Here is a 15,962-nt window from a genome sequence, read left to right on the forward strand (position 1 = left end):
AAAAGGCTTTGCTTTGACGATATATCTACTGTTGATCTCCTAAGAAAATTCTTTAAAATACAGGTTGGCTGTGCAGCGAAAGAGTGGAAAGGGAAGTGGAGTATAGGGTCTCCCGCTCACATTTACCTCCGCTACCCAAAGAAGGCAGAATGCATTTCTCTCTCTACCTGTAAGTGCAAAGAACAATTTGAATGTCATGTCCTGGAACCTTCCTGTGGTAGGAGGAAGGGGTTTCTGCACCCCAAAACATAGTGATTTAAAGCAACCACCATTTATTCTGTGGGTTGGTCCCAACTGGGTGGTTCTGAGTGAGCCTGGTAAGGCTTGCTTACCCATGTGCAGGCTGGCTGCTGTTGGCTGGCTGCGGTTAGCAGGGGCCAGCCTGAGCTCTCCCCATGTGCTCCCTCAGCCTCCCAGCGAGCTAGTCTGGCCTTGCTCTCTGGTGGTGGCAGGTTTCTGAGAGAGCAAGCATCCCAGTGCGAGCACTGGTATTCTGTGACTTCTGCCACACTCTGTTGGCCAGAGCAAGACACAGGGGCAGCTCAGGTTCAGGAGTTGGGGGAGACAGAGCCCCAGCTCTTAGCGGGAAGAGGAGCAGCGTGAGAGAGGGAGAGGGATGGATGCAGGAAGGGGAAGAATGAGTCCCTTTTATCATCCGTCTACACTGGAGTGTTGTTCAGAATAAAATGGTGTGGAGTAAAATGCTCCCAGAGCACATCTGGGAATAAGAGAGGGATGTTCCCAGCCCCCAGGGGGTGCTTCCATCTCCAATGATCACATTCCAACAGAGAGACCCCCACATCCATATTTAAGGACTGAAATTCCTTCCAAAGCCAAATATCCATGGTCGGGGTCCTGTGTCGACTGTACTACTGCATTCCAGCGGCACAAGTCACTGAAGAGCAACTACTGCACAGTCAAGAAGACTGTAGAGGAACCTAGTATAGAAACAGATAAGAGATGTTCCACTCACCCTTTATGCTCATTCAGCAAACCATGGTGAGGTATTGGGCAAAAGAGCGAGCTTGAGTGAGGGTTCTGTCTCTGGTGGAAGAGGCGTCATTTTGAAACATTGGCTCTTTGACAGTCTCAGGATGCATGCCTCCCCTTGGCCATCTGCTCCGGGGAGCTGGGGGGTGCTCTGGGCACCAGTCGCATAACCCCCTTTGAGGGGAGGAAATAAGCATTCAAAGGCCTAAACATTCAGTTGGTGAGTCATCGTTTTTATTTATGCTTGGCCCTGAGCATCCCTGAGAAAGGAGGTGAAGCGGGCTGGAGAGTCCCAAGGCATCTGGGGTCCTCCTAGGGAGCTAAGGAAGACTTTGGGTGTTGCTCTGCCCCAGGGCAGGAGAGGAGCTGCTGGGAACAGAGATTATCTGAGGAATTCCTGCCACAGTTCGACCACCCCACCCCTACCCCCAACCGAGGCCAAGGAAGGAGGCTGTGCCGGCTGGTGAACAGACTGCCCTGTGAGGACTTGAGCCTTGCCAAAAAGAGGTGGGGCCAGCAGCGGGCACAGCATGTCAGCTGGAATCACTGAAGACAAGGCCAGAGGTGCAGGGGGCCACAGATGCTGGAGACCCTGGCCCGATACCCACATGGCTGGCCCCACTAAGGAACTGCCTCCCTTGGGAAAGTAACCCAGCGTTTCCCAAGGTTTGAGCAAGGGGAGCACAGAATACATTTCTGAATGGGGAGGGACACCTAAGCGACCTCTGACTGTGATCCTCGATGATCCCCTTCAGCCTGGCTTCTCATGCTCTTGGGAGCCTGACTGTCTGTCTGTCCATACTCATTCCTGCACGGTTACCTTGATCCCAGGTATCAGGGCGAAGTTGAAACTCCTGCTTAGTTTGCATCTCTTTCCTCCATTCTCCTTAGTAACACTGACATGCAAGAACACTTGCCCCCAAAAATCTTCACTTAAGATTTTCACTAATAAGATTACCAATAGCATAAAAAGTTAAAACTACAAATTCCAGGACGTTTCCGGTAACTTCATTCTACCGTGAGGCCCTGGAGGCATCCCCCTGCTTCCCCCCCTCCAGGCAGACCTGGAGTCGAGATTCAGCCCTGCAGCTTACTGCCTTCCCTCGCACCGCGGCCCTCCTTAGCTCTGTTTCCCACGTGTGTGAATTGAAGATAACCATATTGGTGTACAGCGCTGGGGCAAAGGTGAGATGGGAAGACGGACAGCCACGCACCAGCAGAACTCCTGGAAGATGCTAGTGGTAGAGACCCAGCTGTTACACAGCACCCTCTGTGGTCTCTTACAGCTGTCCATTCCTGGGCACAGCGGGGGCCTCAGACATCACGTCCACTTCCTGTGTCGGGCCACGTAACTATCACTCTGCCCCCCACCTCGGACACCTTCCCACTCGTTGAAACAAGACCCAAGGGGTGCGCCTTTTCCACTGTAAATTCACAAGACTGTGGCAGCTGATCCAAAGTTGTCATTTCCTGACATCACACATGGAGGGAAGGGGGCTTATGCCCAGTAGCCCCCCAGTGTATCGCCTTCACTGGCCAGTACAATTAGAATGGGTGCTGGGGGATAATAAATCTGCCACCAGCTTGGACAACATGGCAATATAGACCCGATCCCCTCTGGGAGGGGACTGGAGCCCGCCCCTCTGACCCAGGCTGTTGATTTCTTATGGGCAGGTGTAGTCCTGAAAACAGTCTACGTGGACATGAGTCATGAGAAAAACCACATTCTTGTGATGAGACTCTGACAAGTTGTCTTAATTTAGGCAGAGGTAGTAAAACACCTTATCCTAAAATGGAAAAGCAAATTCAACTTACTGGCTTTCATGGTCTATTTCAATGACAAAGAAACCACCACCACCAAAAACAAAACAAAACAAAACAAAAACCAAAAAACCTGTATATTTAAGGTTCTGAAAAGAGCTTTTTCTAAATATCTACTCCTTCAGTGGAAAAAACAAACAATTTTTCATATCAGGTTTATTGAGTTTGTGATTTATATCCAGTAAGATTCACCCCATTTTAGAGATACAGTTTTAGTATAAGTTTTGACAAAAATTTATGGTTGTGTAACCACCACAATCAAGACAGAGACTATTTTCAGTCCCCTAAAATTTCCTGTTTGCCTTTGTAATCAATCCTCTTTGTGTTACTCCCACCTCCTGGCAACTGCTCTCTGTTCTCTGTCCCTATAGTGTTGCCTTTTCCGGAATGTCGTCTGAATGGAAGCCAGTTGAGTTTGGCTTCTTCTAGCATAACGCCCTTGGGCTGCATCCCAGTTGTTGGGGGTATCCGAAGTTGGCTCCTTCTGATCGCAGAGTCGTACTCTGTGGGATGGATGCACCACCGTTTATCTACTCACCAACCTTCAGATTCCTTCCAGTGTGGGGCGATGACAAATAAAGTTGCTCTAAAAACGTGAGTGGACGTGTGATTTCATTTCTGCTAGGAGTGGGATTGTGGGGTCATGTAGTAAATATATGCATGGAATTGCAAAACTATTTTTCTGAGTAGCTGGGCCGTTCCGCACTCACATCAACAATGAATGGGAGTGCCAGTTGCTTCACGTTCTCATCAGCACTTGGTATTGTCAGTTGTTTGACTCTTAATTTTAGCCGTTCTGCTAGACGTATAGTGTCTCATTGTGGCTTTACTCTGCGGTCCACGATGGAGCATCTCTTCATCTTTACCTCTTGTTTGGTGAAGCATGTGTTCAAATCTTCTGCCCATCTATTTTATTTTATTCTAGTCTATTCTCTTTTTTAAGTAAGCTCTGTGTCCAGTGTGAGGCTTGAACTCTGAATCCCAAGATCGAGTCGCTCCCTCTACCGACCAAGTCAGCCAGGCACCCCTTTTGCCCACTTTTTAATTGCGTTATTTATTATTGAGTTTTGAAAGTTCTTCTGTATTCTGGATACAAGAATATATAGGTATTTAGGGCTTTTAGGGGATTCTGTATTTACTACTGTTTGTGAAAAATAAAGACATTAAAATTTTTTATTTTCTAAAAAAAATACGTTTCAGGAGGTGTGTACCACCAGTAATATTTATTCAGAGTAAATGTTTCCACAATGAAAACTCTTTTCACAGTGGGACTCCCAGTGTCAGGGCCGAGAGCCACCCCTTGTTCCGTGGACTGTCACATCCTATAAGGCTTTCTGGAGTGAAGCAGGCACACTTCTAGGGAACACGTTCACCCGTGGAAATTGTGAGTTTCGTGATAAGCATGCTGACGTAAATGTCTTTTTATTGGTTGAGGAAAGATGGAATGTTTTTCTATTGATATTTTCTGATTTCATTATTTTTATATTCATAATACGAAAATAATGAGTGACTGAATAAGAAGAAAAAAAAAACAAACTCCTATCTTCTCTGTGTGGAAACAGAGAGAGCAGGCGGCCTTGAGAAAGATTGTCAGTCGCCTGAATGTAGGGCTAGACAGTGTCTGGAAGGTAAAGGGAGCTGTTGTCCCCTATAAAATGGGCTTGGTCTGCAGAGCTAGTGCTGGGGATCAGGGAAGTCCAGCAGCCTCCTGAGAGGGTCAGCACCAGCGTGCTTCTTAAAGGATCAGGAGCATCTTAGTGAGGTTCCCCCAGCAGGAGGGACACCACGGGCTCCCAAGGGGCTCTCATGCTGGTGGTGAAGGGTTGGGCCAGACAGGTGGGGGCTCCTGAGGTCCAGCCACCTCTGACTCATCTCTGGAGACCAAGGCTGTGCATGAGCAAGGTGAATGTGATTTTAACCCTGGGGCCTCCCCTCCCTCGGCAGTGCACAGTATCTCTATGAGTGGGACAGAGCTGGACAGTGGCCAGGGGCTGTGACAGGGCACTGCTGAGCTCACAAGCCTTTCTCAATCTCTTGGGGGAGGTATTTGGAAGGAAAATCTGTTCCCTTTGGACCAGTCAAAAAACGAGGACAGTCTAGATAGGGAGAGGCCATGACAAGAGCTAGATGGGGAGAAAGCGTCAGAACCAGGGAGCATCTCTGGCTGCCCTTTCCCGTTCTCTCCCACTATTCCTCTCCCACTACCCTGACCTCTTTTCTGTGGTTGCTCATTCTGTGTCTCTTTCTTTCTCTTTTCCTCTTGCTCAAGCCATTCTCAACTCTCCACCTTGGGCCCCAGGCCCTTGGTGCCCCTCCCCCTTTCCATCCTCCCGTGTGGGTCCCACATTTCTTATTGTTCCCTCAATGACTCCTCTGTCCCTCCCTGCCTCAACACTTGTCTCCAGAACACTGAGAGCCTTCCCTGCCTCGTCTCCTTCCCTCTGTCCCTTCCTCGGCATCTTCCATTTCCCTTCCCCCATCCCAGGGGGCCCCAGCTGCAGAGGGGGCTGTGCTGAGATCTTCTTGCTAGAGGTTAACCTTCTACCAATGGCTCTTTTAGAACTTGGCCTTTTCCTAGAAATTACCCCATTTGTTCCTCTTGCGCCAGTGGGCAGACCGCTGCACCGCTTGGTGAATGCAGACCCCGCCCTCCCTGGGATGGGCCCCCTCAAACACGAAGGGCAGGGTTTGGACTCCGCCTCACCATTTCAGCCACTGGCAGTGTGTATGGACCCATAGCACTGTCTTTAAATGGTCTTTTAGGAAAATAAATAAATAAATAAATAGTCTTTTAGGGGCATCTGGGTGGCTCAGTCTGTTAGGCACCCGACAGCTGATCTCGGCTCAGGTCATGATCTCAGGGTGATGGGATTGAGCGCCGTGCCCCCCCTCCCGCATTCAGCAGGGAATCTGCTTGAGGTCTCTCTCCCTCTGCCCCTCCCCAAATTCTCCTGCACACGTTCTCTCTCTCTCAAATTAAAAAAAAAAAAAAATGTTTTTCTAAGCCTTACTCCATGGTAGTTGAAACCAACACCCATTTCTGACTGGGTCAATGGCTTGTGTGAAGGTTTCAGGAGTTAGGAACCCACTCTGGAGAAGTCAGGGCAAGCGAGGGAGGGATCTCAGGACGGCAGGGGAAAGTGAAGCCCCAAGTGCTGGAAGGGGGGGACTGTGGTAATTCCAGACACTGCCGCTCTGTTCTGCCTCCCTTACCTCCCAGTCTCTCCTCACGACCTTGCTATGTGCAGTGTGTAAAATGGCTACTCTCTTCCTCAGTCTCCAGCTCCCAGATCCCTGCCTTCTCAGCGTCCACTACCCACTGGCCATATAGATATGTGCGTGCGTGTGTGTAACATATGAGCTTTGTGTGTGCATATGTACAGTATATGAACTGTCCAGTTTATACATATGACAGGTCCAAATTCCACGAGATAGACTCTGGTCACTGCAACGTAACTACGGAACCAGAGTATCATTCATAGGTTATATGGATCAGCCCAATCAGCTGTGGCCAGGGAGGGTCACTAACACCAGAGGAGGCCACCTGGGATGGTCAGGTGTGTGGCAGGAATGTGTCCAGAAGAGGACGGAGGAGGCCTGGACCACGTGTGCACCCTGACCCAGGTGTCACCCCAGACTGCTTAGGTCCAATGACAAATACAAACACATCAAACACAGGGATGAGATCACTGTAGGAATTTTTTCTCTTCCAATTTCTGCTATTGTTAATGACTCAAGAAAAGATATATTTTTCTAGTTGGAAGTCCTGACAATTTAAGGGTCTTCTCTGGAGAAGCTGGGGGGGAAATGGAGCTATTTAGATAAGGATTCTTTGTGCGTCTTCCTTCCTTTTTAAAACAGGCATTTTTATTATCCCGGTGCTGGCCATGGTTCAGAAAGCAAAGGAAGGATAGAGCAATAATCCCTGATGATATATGAAGCGGCCATAAAATAGAAGGAAATCCTGCCATTTGTACAACATGGATAGACCTTGAGGGCGTTATGCTAAGTCATCTAAGTCAGAGAAAGACCAATATTGTATGCTCTCACTTATATGCAGAATCTAAAAAAGTAAGACTCATAGAAACAGGGACTAGAATGGTGGTCGTGGGAGTTTGGGGGGTTGGGGGGAAATGGGGAGATGTGGGTCAAAGGGTACAAACTCTCAGTTACAAGACGAATGACTTACGGGGATTTAACATACAGCTTGATGACTATAGGTAAAAACACCATACGAAGGATTTGAAAGTGGCTAAGACAATAGCTCTTGAATGTTCTCCCCACATACTCATACAGACCAAGTAGTAATTTGTGAGGGGGCGGAAGTACTAACTAGCCTTACTGTAATAACTTCACAATATATATATATATATATATATACACGTATCAGATCAGCATGTTGTACGCCTTAAACACACACAATATTGTATGACAATTCTATCCCAATAAATCTGGGGGAAAATAATTCCTGTCAATAAAAGAAACAAACCTTAGGCCTCGTGAGAGTTCCAATGTCAGGGCCATCAGCACAGCCAGGGGCCCAGGACTCTGACCAGGATCCTTGCCAGATGCTAAACTGTCATTTAATGCAGAGCCCGGGTCCTCTCCACACTGACTGGAGCCTCTGCTCTTGACCTTAAATTCCCATTGTAAATATGTCCACTTGTGGCTGCCGGTGGAGAAGGAGCAACAGCAGCAATCGCTGGCCATTCTGTTAGGGGAAGAAGAGCGTGAGGGAAGACGAAGCCTCCCTTCACATCAGTTGGGCAAACAGCCACCATTTGCTGAAGCGACGTGCTGAGTAATGTACATGCGTTATGTCATATGTCATAGTGTTATGTCATTTAATCACTACAGCAGTCCATGAGGTGACTGTCATTTCGGTTACACAACAGGATAAGGGTCAGAGAGGCTAATCATCTCCACAGGCTCACAAAGCCAGTGTGTGGATTTTGCACCCAAGCCCCAAAGGGTGAGTTCTCGCCCACTTTTGTAACGATCCTGTGGCCAGCCGGTCACGATTATCTCTGTTTTGCTTTCTCTCAAGTGTCCTGTTTTCAGCTGCAGTGAAATGACGTGCATGGAGCTGAGCCAGTGCGGGCGAGGAAGCCAGTAATGAAAATATCTTTAAAATAGCTTTTCATGATAATCAGATTTAGTTTCTCAGATTCAACATTGAGCCCTAAAATGTGGCATCAGATACCTTATATCCTAAGCATACAGTCTATGGGCCCTATGCCCCCAAAGAGATTCCATTCTTTGGGTAGGGTGATACTGTTTAACCTCTTTTAGCTTTGAGAGCAAGTGTTGATTCATGGGATGTGTCAGAAGGACGATCAAACACCCCCACCCCCCACCCCCGAGCAAGCCCCCCCGTGGGCATTTACCCATGACTGCCTCCCACCATGTGTGTGCTTCTGGGCCCTATAGATCTGTGTCAGTGACTGTATATTTATTGCAGTATTTATGATGAGTAATGGAACAGCCATCATGACATAGTTAAGAGATCTTTAAAGTCAAGCAAACAAATATAAATCCGGCGATTACTTGACGTGTCCACATCCCAGGGTCCATGGATGGCATGGACGATCTGGAGACGACGTCCGTGGGACAGAGGAGCTTTTCCAAAAGGGACAGATGGAGGCCACTGTTCTTTAAGAGCATGACAGGTCAGTCATGGGCCCTGTCAACTGAGTGCATTGCCTTCTTCTCAGACAGAGGAAAGCAGGTACAGTGTGCCACCTCGGCTAGATATTTAAGGGCAAAGGACCCGTCCACCCGGCCCACCCATGTTTGCATCGGGGGTGTTCATGAAAGCTTATTCAACATCAGCATGATAATTAGGAAGTCACAAAATGACTGGTTTTTAAATCAGCTTCATGGAGACATTGTAATTGACATGCAGTAAAATTTACCTTTCCCTCATCGACGATTCTATAAACTCTGACAAATGCATTGAACCACGCCGCAGTTGAGACACAGAGCCTTTGTGTCATTGCCAAAGCTCCCCCTGGTCCTTGTAGTCAGTCATCCCCCCCCCCCCCCGGTGATTGCTGCTCTGTTCTCCATCCTTACAGCTTTGTCTTTGTCAGGATCGATGGAATCGTGTGGTGTGTATCCGTTAGCGTCTGGCCTCTTTCTCTTGGCACAGGGCTTGATTCTGCATGTGTTCGTAGTTTGTTCCTTTTTATTGCTGAGTAGTATTTACTTTACAGTAATTTGTCCGTTTGCCAATTGAGCGACATTTGGCTTCTTTCTAGCTTGGGGTAATGACGAATAACTCTGCTGTAAACCTTCACATACAGGTTCTCGCGTGGACACGGCTTCTGGGCTGGACTGCGTGGTGAGCACACGCCCACGGTACGCCGGTGTAGGAGAGATCCAGTCGCTCGCCATCCTCACGAGCCCGGATACTGTCCACAAACCGACTCTAGAAACAGTTAAAAGTAGTTGCTAAAGCCTGGCAGTGTTTTGTTACCTAAAAGCAAGGTTTCTATCTATGTTTTAGATCAACCTGAAGAAGTTAATAATAAAACAAAGTGTTTTTCTGGGTAATTGCACCCTTAAATTATGGCTTTCCCCCTTTACTATTTAATTAAAACTTTTACAAACATCCTTGATACCCAAGCGGTAGGTAGGATAGCAATTGATCCTATGCTCAATGGGTATTTTTAAACATTCAAATGAGGTGGTATTTTCTTTAAAAGGAAGTGTTCGACTTCCCTAACGTTGTTTTGAAAAGATGGTGAAGATTCCTGTGCTCTGGGGAAAACCAAAGCCAGAATTAGAACAATGGCAACCTTGGGCTGTTCTCATTTCTCTTGCAGGAAATGGCTTTTTTTTTTTTTTTTTTTTTTGAGTTAGTTGTGTATATTCTACCTATGGATTATCTACTTCCAGAATTATACACAAGCATTTTAGAACACCAACTTGCTCCACATTTGCCTCTAATTCCCACTTCCCAAGCCAACCAATTTTCTTTCCAGTCAACCCAGGCATACTCCAAACTTACATAATGAGCATGAATGCAAATGGAACATAATTAGAGAAATAACTCAGGAATCAAGATAATTACATACACCCACATCAAGACAAATACTAAGACAAAGACAGCTTGAAGTAGTCACCATACTTTGCAGTGGAGGCTGCTGCATCAAGTCTGAGGTTTTCCTTCAGCAGCCGGGGGGGATTAAGAGCAAAATGGCGATGTGTCCACTACAGGGTAGTGGGAAAGACACAGAGGAGAACGGTCTGAGCAGGTTCGTCCTCTTCCCTGGCCTGTCGTCCCACAGCACAGGGAGGCTTCCATGAAGATATTAGCTCACTGTTCTGGTAGAATCTCACTGAACCTTTCAATGACTAGGTAGACAAGCGGCTACCAGTTTAGTCTCACCATGGTTTCTAGAAGTCTTCAAGGTTCTTTGGGTCTGAAGGGCCGTCCCAGGAATGATGAGAAGGCAACTGTCCGTTGGGTCCTGACTCTGAACTACCAAAACCCCAAAGAAGTTGCAAGGTTGACAGTGCAAGTCTTAGGAGCGGCTCTGTGCTCCCAACAGCCCTCAGGAGCCAGCAATAGGAAGTGTTTCCTCAAAGTTTAACCCCAAATGAAAGAGAAACTATGTGGAGAAAGTGGACCTGGGGCTACTATGGGCCAGAGTCCATTTTGTGAAGTTTCAAATTTAATTCTAACCCGTGCCCCATGAAGGAAGTATTACCTCCCATACTTGTGTGTAGCTGGGAAACGCAGGGTCTGAGAAGTTGCTTCAGGCCTCACTTGGGACATATACTAAAATCGGGACGATACAGAGAAGATTAGCATGGCCTCTGGGCAAGGGTGACACGCAAATTTGCGAAGAGGTTGCTTCACTGCCTCATGTTGCTAATTAGGTGGCCAAGTCCTGCCAGGTCTGTCTGGCCCCCAAAGCCCTCTCCTCCTTTGAGAGCCCAAGAAAATATCTGATGCCCGCTTAAATTTTCAGAGAAACAACTGAGTATGTTTTTAGTATTTGTAATTCCCAAATATTACATGGGATGTGCAGATATTAAAAATTATTCCTTGTTGGGGTGCCTGGGTGGCTCAGTTGGTTGGACAACTGCCTTCAGCTCAGGTCATGATCCTGGAGTCCCGGGATCGAGTCCCACATCAGGCTCCCAGCTCCATGGGGAGTCTGCTTCTCACTCAGACCTTCTCCTCGCTCATGCTCTCTCTCAAATTAAAAAAAAAAAAATCTTAAAAAAATTATTCCTTGTTTATCTGAAATACATATTTTTTTTAAAAGATTTTATTTATTTATTTGACAGAGATCACAAGTAGGCAGAGAGACAGGCAGAGAGAGTGGGGGAAGCAGGCTCCCTGCTGAGCAGAGAACCCGATGCGGTGCTCGATCCCAGGACCTTGAGATCATGGCCTGCGCTGAAGGCAGATGCTTAACCCACTGAGCCACCCAGGTGCCCCTGAAATGCAGATTTAATGGAACATCCTATAATTTTATTTGCTAACTTTGGCGACCCTGACCCTCATTGATGTTTTCAGCCACATGATGGAGTTGCTGATATCCTGCAGTTTGCTGCTCCTCAGTAGATTATTGCAAAAAGATTTCTCCCCCTCGTGTACTTTGGGGGACGGGGTGAGGAGGAAGGGCACTAAGGGTGGGCCCACCTGAGCACAGTCACGAGTGGGGAAAGTTACAAGCACCTCCTTCTTTCAGGATCACTGAGCTGCGCTGGGTCAGGTCATTTTCCGTAACGTACATGTGTCTGGGTTAGAGATTCCCGAAGTTTGTTTTCGTGGAGGGCTAGCCCCTGAGATATTTTGGGCACAGCTAACTTTGGGAAGTGCTACAAATGGTCCCCTCTTGGAGGGTCCTGGGGCACAGTCGGTCATTGTAGGTCTTGAGAAAGCCTGTCAGGAAGACCGCAGTTGACTTTCTGGAACTGAGAGGTTTTCACGCTCCCAGCCCACAGCGGGAGCCCCTGCTGGTGGGATGATGGGAAACTCCGTCCTTTCTGATGGTCCCTTGTGAGACACTCTCTGAGAATCCACAAGCTATGTTTACACACTCTTTTTTATCTGGGGGCCTCAGAGCTGAGCTCACGTAGCTTACGAACCGCTAGAGGTGTCAGCCATGTGGCTTGAGCTGCGCGCCACACACACGTCCCCTCCTGCCACCTTGTCACCTGCTTGCTCTGCTGCTGGGCTCCTCTATGTTAATTTGTCCTGGGCTCAGACTCTAGCCTGCTCCTTGATTCCCCTTTCCAGGTGCAGAGAAACAAACAGCCTTGGAAACAGGACAACTCCCAGAGCCTCCACGGGGTCCCCCTGCCAGCCGTGTGTTGCTAGATGCTTAGCAACGGGCTAGAGGAGTCTGATTCCCAGTGTGTGGGGCTCAGACTCTCGACCCCCGTGGTCAAGAGTCACATGCTCTACCGACTGAGCCAGCCAGGTGCTACATAATTTGATTTCTAATGATGGCTGTGCTTATCAACCAGCTTGCAAAATCCCTGACAATTTTACAATTTTACAGGAGCCCAAATTTACAGGAGCTAGCTCCAGCACATCCCTACGGCTTCAGGGTGACTCGCTCCTTAGCCTCTAACTCCCAGCCACCATCCACTTTTCCCATCCCCACCCCAAGTAAAGGAAGGCACTCAAAACCATTTCTGCCCTACCCAGAATCCAGGCCTAACTGCTTCCCCCAGAATCACTTTATAGATTTATGAACACAGATTTTTATCTTATAATAAAAATGCCTTTACCTTGAACCGTCCTATTTCAGAACAGGATACACGCTTTCATTTGCATATATAAAAGGGCAATCAGTGTATTTTTCCCCAAAGAATCATCTGCACTCCCAAAGGTGACTTCTAGCCTCTAGTTGGAATTCAGCCCAATGGAGAACCACTAAAGGTTTAGAATTTGGGGGTCAGTTTTTTCCTCCCGGGTTTCAGAGACTTCTGGACCAAATCTTAGATGGGGCTCTGAGTCTCTTAGGCATTCCTGTCACAGCTGCTATTGAAGAAAGGCTTTTCCCAGACATATGGCCTGTGGAGGGGGGTGGTATGTGGGTTGAATTGTGTTTCCCCAAAATATGTTGGAGTGCTATAAATGGGATACCTATAAACATGACTTTATTTTGAAAGAGGAGGTGCTCCCGCCTCCTATCTTCCTACTGTGGACAGCACTGCCCCGAAGAACCTAACAATCAGGACAGGAGTAAACGTATCTCTACATGATTAACTCCAGGGTGGTCTATCCTGATCCTAACTTGTCCTTGATTTGTAACGCATGCAAACTCGAATTCACCTCCACTCGTTTATTAGTAGCCGTGGACAACACTTCTCCCTCCATACTTCCCAAATAAATCACTTCCCTGCTAGGACCTAGGAGTTCTGGAAGTCTCCAGAATTGAAATAGATCACCTTGAAAATTCTTAATTCAGTTGATTTCTGTCTCACAGCAGATGTTATATAAATACTTGATTATTGATAATATCCCCAATTTGCATAAGTGTTGATACTATGTTAAAGAGGATGAGAAGAAAAATGATATAATTACTACAAACTAATTTTACTAATTACTCAGAGCAGAGCACAATCAGGGGTTCCAAAAGATGCATGGAGAGAGGACTAGGTGCTGAGCTCTGAGATTTCAGGGTACACAGTGATCCAAGCACTCAGACGTAGGAGGACTGGGAGCAGCCAGTGTCCTTTGCTGACCAATTCAGCAGCCAAGTGTATGGGCTGAGACTTTTCTGCTTCCAGGTCCCAGACATGCCCCTGAACCTTTTCTTCGGATCCCTTCATTCACAGCCCCAGCCCTCGTTGTTAGCATGGTCACTCCCCTCCCCAGTCGAGGTGGCCAGGCCCCTTACATTTAGAGGTCTAAGAGGAGATGGAACTCCTGAGCCGGCCTGAGTCAGAGGAGGTGGTTGTTCTTCACTGTGGCAATTACCAACCCAGGCCACCCATACCTGCTGGCGCTGTCGGGGGCAGCCCAGGGGTTTGCACCGAGCTCCTACTTAGGGTTTTGCCCAACTATTCCTTAGTCATTTTGTTGTTGTTGTTGTTGTTGTTGTTGTTTGATTGACCGCCTCTGACTAAATCCAAGATCCAATATCTAGGAACCCCTGGAAGACAATTCTTCCAGGATTCTGGCCCTAAGTGCCTAAGCCTGGGTTAACTTGGGAACCAGAGGTAGAGGCAGGACTTAACAGACTCTAATGAATCTCTCTGCGCGTGTGTAGCACCTGGCGTCAGCCCCGCCCACATCGCGGCGGGGCGGGGTCATGTGACCGGTATGGGCCGCTGTGCGCTTGCGCGTGAGAGCTCCCGCAGTAGCTGGACCCACCGGGTGCTGGGGCATGTACCCTGCGGGGGAGCGGCTCTTGCCCTTGTCTGCCGAAGAGGTCGTAGGGTCGAAGACAGAGGCTTCTGGCCAGTGGCCCCCCGCATTCAAGCGAAGGTTTCTCAGACCCTGCAGTCTTCTGAGTAGCCCCACAGAGGACCGGCCAGCCAAGCCCAGAATGGGGAGCAGGTAACGGTGGCATTTTAAGCTGGTAAGATGTGTTTTTGTTTTTTTAAATATTTTATTAATTTATTTGACACAGAGAGAGATCACAAGCAGAGAAAGAGAGGCAGAGAACGGGGAGGAAACAGGCTCCCTGCTGAGCAGAGAGCCTGATGTGGGGCTCGATCCCAGGATCCCGGGATCATGACCTGAGCCGGAGGCAGACGCTTAACCCACTGAGCCACGCTCAAGCTGGTAAGCTTTGAGGTTAGTCGTGACTCAGTGATAGACGATGATTAAACACTGCTTGAGCTGCGGAACGTTTTTCCAAGACATACCTTCCTGAGCACCTACTGTGTACCAGACTCGGTGACAGGGAGCGGGAAGACCGAGGTGAACACAGAATAGCTTCCATCAAACAGCGCAAGGTTCCGGGACAGAATAGACGGCATCGTGGTCTGCACAGCAAGAAGAGGCGCATGGCAAAGGTGGCATTGCCTTTCTTTCTTGCATTAATACTTAATGAGCTTCTGTTGAGTGCAAGGTTCTGTACCAGTGACAGCAGTGAACGCAAGAAACAAGACTCATAGAGCTCGTGGCATTCAAGGTAGACAATTCTGGGGAATCCTGGGTGGCTCAGTCAGTTGAGTGTCTGTCTCCGCCCAGATCCTGATGTCAGGGTTCTGGGATGGAGCCCTCCATTGGTCTCCCTGCAGTGGGGGAGCCGGGTTCTCCCTCTGCCTCTGCCATTCCCCCGGCTTGTGTTTGCTCTCTGTCAAATAAATAAAATCTAAAAAAAAAAAAAAAAAAAAAGATAAGTCTAAAAAAAAAGATAGACACTTCTGTTCCCCTTCTTGTCTTTGTCCTGGGGGTGATACCTTCTCATCTTACCCCAGGGTGTAGGTGGTCCATATGAGAGAGGTAGAAGAAGGAATAACATTGCTTCCATAAAAAATGCTTTTATGTAAGGCAACCATTTAATATTTGTATCTAAGTAATTTATTTTTTTTAAAGGTTTATTATCTGAGAGGGAGCAGGGGGAGGGGCAGAGGGAGATGGAGCAAGCGGACTCCCCACTGAGCAGGGAGCCCAATTCGGGGCGGATCCCAGGATCCCAAGATCATGACCTGAGCTGAAATCAAGAGTTGGACACTTAACGGGCTGAGCCATCCAGATGCCCCTATATCCAAGTAATTTAAGCAAAGAATTAATTTCAGCAAAGAGGTAGTTAATTGAGATGTTGACAACAATGCATCTGCATACCTTAGTGTGGGGTGGAGAGCAGTTGTTTGGGGCCGTGGATATCAGTGACCTGTTTTCTCCCCCGCCCCCTACCCCCCACCCCCCAACCACCTGTTTATGAGCTGCTTGAGAAGGCAGGAGGAAGCAGGAGTTAGGCACAGCTTCACGTCTCCTAACAGCAGCTGGTTGGCAGCAGGACAGCTCTTTTGAGGGCATCTACCAAAGTCTTCTGGAGAGTGGTTCCATCACAGGTTCCGGGTTGGGTTCTCTGGGACACTCACTCTGAGATGGAGACGAGCTGCTGGCAAGTTTGTTAGGGAGCGTTCTCAGGGTCGGCACCTGGGGAAGAGGAAGGAAGGAAGCAGGCCTGGGCAGGAAGTGGTGGGATTAACCAGCTCCTTGG

At 48.1% G+C, this 15,962-nt stretch overlaps 1 protein-coding gene, 1 long non-coding RNA gene and 1 other non-coding gene across 4 annotated transcripts in view; 2 read left to right on the plus strand and 1 right to left on the minus strand.

The window, feature by feature from the left end:
- TNFRSF11A (TNF receptor superfamily member 11a) overlaps window positions 1-3,409 on the plus strand; it is a 55,755-nt gene extending 52,346 nt beyond the window's left edge. The window contains exons 11-12 of one of the 2 annotated variants that reach the window (XR_006602160.1): window positions 64-169; window positions 3,183-3,409. The gene's annotated coding sequence lies outside the window, so the exon portion shown is untranslated. Of the gene's footprint in view, window positions 1-63 lie in introns of both variants that reach the window. The other variant, XR_006602159.1, reaches the window with a different exon arrangement.
- A 5,262-nt stretch (window positions 3,410-8,671) lies between these two features.
- LOC123387645 lies at window positions 8,672-10,385 on the minus strand. The gene is made up of 2 exons (XR_006602161.1): window positions 10,205-10,385; window positions 8,672-9,241 (listed from the first exon to the last, which is right to left on the minus strand). It is a non-coding gene; the product is annotated as an uncharacterized LOC123387645 (long non-coding RNA).
- Window positions 10,386-10,577: 192 nt separating this feature from the next.
- Window positions 10,578-10,680, plus strand: LOC123387676. The gene has a single exon (XR_006602188.1). It is a non-coding gene; the product is annotated as a U6 spliceosomal RNA (small nuclear RNA).
- The last annotated feature ends 5,282 nt before the right edge of the window (window positions 10,681-15,962 follow it).

Source organism: Mustela putorius, unplaced genomic scaffold (assembly GCF_011764305.1).
Source record: "Mustela putorius furo isolate JIRA1106 unplaced genomic scaffold, ASM1176430v1.1 tig00003858_pilon_pilon_pilon, whole genome shotgun sequence".
Lineage (NCBI taxonomy): Eukaryota > Metazoa > Chordata > Mammalia > Carnivora > Mustelidae > Mustela > Mustela putorius.